We start from the raw sequence: 7,616 nt of genomic DNA, 5'->3' as shown, positions 1-7,616 counted from the left end.
TTAACGGAATCCAACTTGGTTGTCTTTGTAAATTTGTTGGAAAATGTAGTAGTTGGCTTGAAAATAACAATCAAGACTGTTGAACGAATGAAACCTGAATGATATCAAATCCAATCTAGATACAAAAGATTAAAACCTGTTTCCTTACAAATAGACAAAAAATATTACAGTGATTGATTGGATTCTCACACTTGCATCTACCTCTCAAGTGGAACCAGCATTTACATACAAAAAAATAATGAATGCTGGGTGACATGGGATGCAAAACCTTGTATAAATACTATCAAGAGATGTTCCCTGATGGATCTAACTCTCCAATATCGTCAAATTCAAGCTGGAAAGTTAGCAGGCATGCAGGCACAGAAATGGATAATGCAGGGATGGTTAGTTCTTTACTCAGAATGAATATTTAAGTATTGCAACTTTTCATTAAGTTAATAAAATTCTCACCAATAAATATTTAAATACTGTAACATTTAACATACTGTTGTTAATGAATTTGCTAATCAATTTCTTACAAACATATTAAGCGCAAGAAAGCCTTCTCCTTGATTCTTTATTTATTATTCTCTATTTTTTCTGCTCTAATTTAAGCACCAGATTCATCCCAGACCAGAAAATAAGGAAAATTAAGCGGAAACAAAAAGAGAAAGAAAAAAGACATATCTGAAGCACAACCAGCATGAAAACGCCAACACAACAGCTGGGATAACGAACAACACTGTTTCCTGAAAATACAAAACACAACCAAATCATACACCCATGATCACAACCACGACACAGAAACAAAAAAAACACAGAACACTGTTTGCTAAAATTAAAATGAGAATCAAACCACATAGTCACACTTAGAATCCCAACACAGAAAGAAAGCCCTACTATTCTATAAGTCTCAGCCCCAGAAAAAAATCCAAAGGAAATAGTTAACTCTAAATCTTCAAAATCAGTTAAACCCAGATTCAAACGAAAGACCTAACTCTAAATACAAAATTAAAAACAAAAAAGGGCAAAAAAGGGCAACCAACTTGAAACCTTGAAAATCAACTAAACCCAAATTCAAACAAAATACCTAACTCTCAATATAAAATTAACAAAAAAAAAGGGCAACCAAAAATACACACAACTAACCAGAAAACAGCAAGACTTGAAACGCCAAGAAGGCAGCGTGCGAAGCGCTAGACCAAGGATGAGAAGATGAAGACAGAAAACTGAAGACGAAAAAAAAAGAGGCTAAAGAGAGGAAGCAGAAAAATGAAAGGAAAAAGTAAACAAAGAGAGGAGTGAAAACGAAACAAAAAGGGAAAAATCCTCTCAACAGAAACACTGCCGATGATCAACACATGGAAAGCATGTACTGAAAAAGCAAAGCAAAACCCAAAAAAAAAAAAGACTAGAGGCGGAGGAATGAGAGATGCGCATGCAGTAAGGACAAAACGGTCAAATCAATGTACAAAATCAGCATTAAAACGAAGAGGAAGGAAAAAATTAGGGGCATTCTCGCCATTTTACTGCTCTAGAATAGTACCAGGGGAGTTTGAGTTTGAGTATATATAAATATAAATACACACACACACATATACACACATACATACATACAAATAGCAATATTGTTGTTAATAGAATTATTAATTAGGAATGTGATTGTATGAATTTAAAGTAGAATTCCAATAGGATTTGGAGACCAAATCCTCATTGTTATTTTTTTAACAAACGATATTATCTACACTAAGCGGAGAGGGTGAGCTTGGCCTTACAATGAGCTAGCAATAATGTAGTTCAAATTCGTCTTTGGCGAGAATCGAACATAAGTTCTCTTATTATAAGTGAAGAGAAATATCACTAAGGCAAGAAAACCTATCATGATTAGTACAAAGTACTAAGCCAAGGAGTGATGGCACAATTCTCATACACTTGAGCTCTTCTCTATATCTCTCACCCACTTTTATAAGGCTTTTTAGTCAAAATGGTCCATAAGATTTGCCCAACTCCTCACTTTAGTCCCTAATATTTGAAATCAATAGAGTGGTCCCTAAGATTGTCCATCATCAATCATTTTGGTCTTTCAGTGAAAAATTATGTTAAATAAGAATCCAAATTACAAAATTACCCTTAATATAATAAACAATAGGCCAAAATGATTTGACAAAATTGAGGGTATTTTTGTCATTTATCCTTATTTTATTGAGATTTTTCAAGAAAGAACCAAAATGATTGATTGTGGACAAACTCAGGGACCAATTCTGCTGATTTCAAATCTTAGGGACCAAAGTGAGGAGTTATGCAAATCTCAATGACCACTTTAGCTAAAAAAACCCTTTTATAATTAGTTCCACAATATATATGCACACACAGACACATTGTAGTTGTAACTACAATATAGATATGCCACTTAGAAAGACAGAAGAATCTAAAAGAGACTAGAAGCTAGCTAGAGAACCATAGAAACCATATCTTTATATATGCCACCAATTAACTTGACATACTTCCAATTTTCTAAATATTCCATGCTATGGTAAGACTAGACTGTGAGTGGTAGCTAATGGTGGTGAACCGGAAGCTGTGATGGAGATGGATGCATACTACGATAATGACTAGAGAATTTTCTAGTTCTTCACCAATATTGGATTTAATCCCCATCTATAATAAACAATGCTCCACCTCTGCAGATTGGACTCTCTACTAGATAGTGTTAGTGTGGAAGAATCGAGTTAGGATTTTGTTGGGCTTGGTTTTGTAAGTCTCTTTGAGTCTAGGTTTACTTGTACTTCAAATTGCTTAATTTAGTGTATATTTGTACCATTGTGATATCAATGAAATCTATACAATTATAATTCTCCATAATATCTCTCTTTTAGGTTTCCATTTCCTGGTCAAACCCTAACATCCCACTTTTTTCCCAACCCTAGTCGTCCCCCTTACGGATTTGGATCCTCTCTGGATCCAAAGGATCTGAACCCGCGGATCAAGTGATTTGGACCATCCAAATTTGATTTAACGGCTATAATTATTATAACTTTTAAAGAGATCCCATGTTTATAACTGTTTGATCAAATTTTGACGAGCCGGATCATTTGATCAGCAGGCTCAAATCAAGTGGATCCGGAGAGGATCCAAATCCCTCCCTTACTTTCCCATTCCCAAAATTCCCTTGCCGTGATCCTCTCCCTCCTTCCCATGGCCACTCAAACTTCATCTTCTTCCTCCACCTCTGGAACTTCTCTCTTCGGTCCTAATGTTGTCTACTTTCTGAAACTCATCGATTCTAATAACAGATAGTAATTTACAACTCACTTTTTTTTTCCTGATGTTTACGTAAATACATGATAAGTCAAGAATTGTGAACCCCATCCCTATTACTTTTAGATCAAGTCATAAATTGAGGGCTTGTTTTTTAAGTTATTTAATATGCTTCTTTTTCTTCCCACCCAAGTTTCTGGAAGATTACCCTCTAAAAGATTTAACCTTGATTAGTTTAATCTCTCTGTTAAAATATGATTTAAATAAAGATTCCCAGAATCTGCCGACCCCACATAAATACAAATTACTTCTAGATCAAAGTTTTTTACTCAGCTACGTACGTATGGCATGATGTCATATATGATGACTACAGGCTTCATATGCTGCGTCTTCTTCTTCTGGAAAATTTAGTGCCAATGATGCGAGTGGTTTAAACGTAGATTAAAATAACAGAACCCACCTTCTTGTTTCTTCGATGGAATATATAATTTATTTGGTTTGGAATATTGACTACCTAGGTTAGAAGAAAGGGATCCTCTCGGATCTCTTCCACCAAATCCATCAAATCCATCAATCCGGACTCTTGAAATTTGATCTAACAGCTAAAATTATAGTAACTTTTAAAAGAGCCATTGTTTTTAGCAGTTGGATTAAATTTCAAAGCCCGTATTGATGGATTTGGTGGATTTAGTGGAAGGAATCTGGAAAATATATCTTTCCCTAGGTTAGAAATGACATGGTAAAGAATGTACGTGCAAAAGTAAATTAACTACTGATATTCCATCTTCTTCTTATTTCACTGTCAAAAAGTCATGAAGAATCTTGATTCTTCGATGATAATTAAGTAATTTAGAGTAACTACAAGGACTTAACATGCATACAAAACTTCTAGAAACAATTTTCTTCTTTTTACCAGAAAAAATTTCTAGAAACAATTAGGAACGAACTGTAGACTTAATCCATTTGTTATATTTACTGTTTTATGCCGCCACGCATCACTTTCTGAGTTTTTTTTGTTGTCAACATGTATATATGATGTAAGGAAACAGTACTGATGGGTTAATTAACTGATTTTGCTAATTAAACGATTATGCTTAGACTCAGTATTCCTACTGAGCAATAAGCATTTTTATCGATCATTTATGCACGTTGAAAACATTGATCTTATACTAATATCTTGCTAATTTGCGTTGCAAATATTTCATCTCTCTAATTGGTTGCAAGAGGGTATGACGTTTAAGGGTAATAACGGTGAGACTAAATTTTAAAACTAAATTTTGCACACTAAATGATATAGTTGTTGATGATTGAGTTATTATTTAAGTGTTAATTAACATGCTTATTTTCTATTGATGACAAATAATTTTTTTTTTAAAATTTAATCTTTCTAGTTATCCTATATTTAAACCTACAACGCGATCGGCATGCTAATTATTTTGCTTATTGATACTTACTAAGGTCAAAGATCCAATTTATATGACTCCTTTCAGATCCAAAGCATTCATCCACACAAAGCAAACATGATATTTTGCAGTTAGCTTATGCGGTGGGAGAGTGGGGTAATGGTTAGGATTAAATCAAGGGAACTTTAACGAAAAGCTCCCGGTACTGTTCACTTTAACGAAAAACCACATTTTTACACTAAAAAGTCAATCCTGGTACTATTCACTTTACCCTTTATTTTGTCCTTATCATTAAAACTCAAAGTTTTCAAACCCTTTTCATTAGTTTTCCTTTAAATCAAACGTAGGTCATCTGAGATCCGTAAAAAGACGTAGTCTCACTTCATCGCTATTTCATTTCCAATAATTTTTTTCAATATCAATTCTGGCTAAACATCATTACTTAGAGGTGGAAAAAAATTCCTAAAAATTCCGAATCAAATCGAAAAAATTCCGATCCCAAACTGAAATTCTCAAAATTTTCCCGAACTGATCCCGAAATTTCGGTGCGAGATTCGGGATTGGCTTCTCGATATTTCGGGAATCCCATACCAAACCAAAAATATATAATAATAATTATTATTATATATATTTATACATATATATTATATATATTATTCTTTTATAATTGATGCTAGTAGTTTCTAATTCATGCTCTGCAACCTGGAATACCCTACACCTTGCATATTTTTCATGTTCTGTTTGACATTCATTTGGATTTTATTATTGCTGCTACCATGGCTGATGATTTCAAAAGGCTTGATTATTTTGTCTCTCAACAGATTGCAAAAAGGGTTTAATTAATTTGAATTTTGACTCTGATAAAAACAGTTAGGCCTGCCAGTGTTCAATTAAATGGTAGTGTGAATGAAATGACATTCTTAGTTCATGAATGTGTTCTTGAATTATATATTTGAAGAATAATTCATAATTTCATATTTCAATTTGGGATTTCCGATTTGTCCCGAAATCCCAAAAATATTTCAGGATTCCCCATTTGGGATTTCCGAAAATTTGATTTGAGAATGGTCTTCAAATTTCTGTCCCGAAAATTTTCGATTTGAGATTTGGAATACTAGTTTCGGTATAATATCCCATACCGAATCACCCCTATCATTACTCATGAGAGTGTTTGAAGATTTGCATATATAGAGTTTTACATATATCTCTATATAGAACTATGTGTGTGTTTGTGTATAGGGTTAATATTAATTTATTACCCTAAAGTTTATTGGCTTTCAACATTTCATACATCAAATTTTTTTTATTCCAGTCTGGTACCTAAAGCTAAAATTTTAGGAAACTTTCATACATCCGTTAAGTTTTCAGTTAGAACCTCAGTTAACTAATGACGTGATGTCTACATGGACAATGACTTGACGCCACATGTCAATTTAGACCCACTTAAATATCAACAAATTAAAAAAAATTAATTCCTTCCTCTTCCTTTCTTCCTCTGTCTCTCCCTCTTCTGTGAGAAAACCATCAACTACCAACCTTTACACATAACCCAACCCCGTGAGCCGCCGGAAATGGGACTTAATTGGAGACTGAGAGAGAAAAATGAGAGCCACTGTCGATCCCGATCCCGTGCATCACAAAGTTGGAATCTTTGTACCTCTCCCATGGCAATTCAAACGCCATATTTGTACACATTGCATCACTATCCATTCACCATAGAAACTCAACCTCCGGGTGAGACAAAAGGAGCTTCCGAATCAACGGAAGCTTGGCCCAGACACCCGCCATTTCGGCATCCAAAAGAGCCATATTGTAAAAAACCTCAATCCCATGTAATCTACAATAATCAATTTTGTTCTTAATCGACTTCAACAAGTAATGATCACCTACCAGATTTTCGCAGGGTTTCGGCGAAGACCCAGTCACCAGAAGCACTCGGGGCTTACCAGGCTCGATGAAATTTGGGAAATTAGGGTTTTCCCTCAGCCATTTCGACCCCAACTCGTCCCAATTTGAAATCGTAGGTCCGAGAGTCTATGGCTTATCTGGGTCGAGCTGTTCCTCCTCACCTTCATCGACAAGGAGCTTCTTAATATCGAAGGCGTCGTGTGGACCTCATCTAGGAAGCGATGGGCCGCCGCCCTCTTGCAGGAATAGAAGTGTTTGCGAATCTCGAGGAAGTCCTACTCTGGGGTTCCGAACTTGCCGGCTCCAATCATGTCGCGAAGGACGACCACCGTGAGGACGAGCAAGTGGGTAAAGGTTGGGACCCATTTCCGGCAGCTCACGGGGTTGGGTTGTGGGTAAAGGTTGGTGGTTGCTGGGTTTTCTTACAGAAGAGGGAGAGAGACAGAGGAAGAAAGGAAGAGGAAGAAGTTTTTTTTTTTTTTTAACTTTTACTTTTTTCAGTTTTTTTTTTATTTTTTTATTTTTTAATATTTTAATATTTAAGTTGGTCCAAATTGACACGTAGCGTCAAGTCATTGTCCATGTAGACACTACATCATCGGTTAACGGAAGTTCTGACAGAAAACTTAACAGATGTATGAAAGTGTCCTAAAATTTTAATTTTAGGTACCAGACTGGGATAAAAAAAATTTAATATGTGGAATATTGAAAACCAATAAACTTCATAGTAGTAAACTGAGATTAACCTTATAGCTATAAAACTACAATATAGATATGCCAATTAGAAAGAGAGGAAGAATCTAAAAGAGACTAGAAGCTAGCTAGAGAACATAGAAAACACATCTTTCTGTATGTATTCTAAATATTCCATGCTATTTTGGTAAGACTAGACCGTGAGTGGTAGCTATTAGCTAACGGTGGTGGACCGGAGGGTATGATGGAGATGGATGCTGACTAATGACTCTCCACCGTTCGATTTATTACAAGTTATTAAACAAATCATATAATAATAACGTCATATCGGCGACTTTAATTAAAACTTATTTGGCGTACTTTTAAAATAATTTA

General features: G+C 35.0%; 2 long non-coding RNA genes across 2 annotated transcripts; one reads left to right on the top strand and one right to left on the bottom strand.

Annotated features, from left to right (window-relative positions):
• Nucleotides 1–402: 402 nt before the first annotated feature.
• LOC103456376 (uncharacterized) lies at nt 403–1,351 on the bottom strand. The gene is made up of 2 exons (XR_532266.4): nt 1,129–1,351; nt 403–728 (listed from the first exon to the last, which is right to left on the bottom strand). It is a non-coding gene; the product is annotated as an uncharacterized lncRNA (long non-coding RNA).
• A 4,767-nt stretch (nt 1,352–6,118) lies between these two features.
• Nucleotides 6,119–7,173, top strand: LOC139192683 (uncharacterized). The gene is made up of 2 exons (XR_011576945.1): nt 6,119–6,452; nt 6,534–7,173. It is a non-coding gene; the product is annotated as an uncharacterized lncRNA (long non-coding RNA).
• Nucleotides 7,174–7,616: the final 443 nt, after the last annotated feature.

This window comes from Malus domestica, chromosome 02, assembly GCF_042453785.1.
Source record: "Malus domestica chromosome 02, GDT2T_hap1".
Lineage (NCBI taxonomy): Eukaryota > Viridiplantae > Streptophyta > Magnoliopsida > Rosales > Rosaceae > Malus > Malus domestica.
The sequence above is the reverse complement of the archived record's forward strand: the minus strand, read 5'-3'. Positions and strand labels throughout refer to the sequence as shown.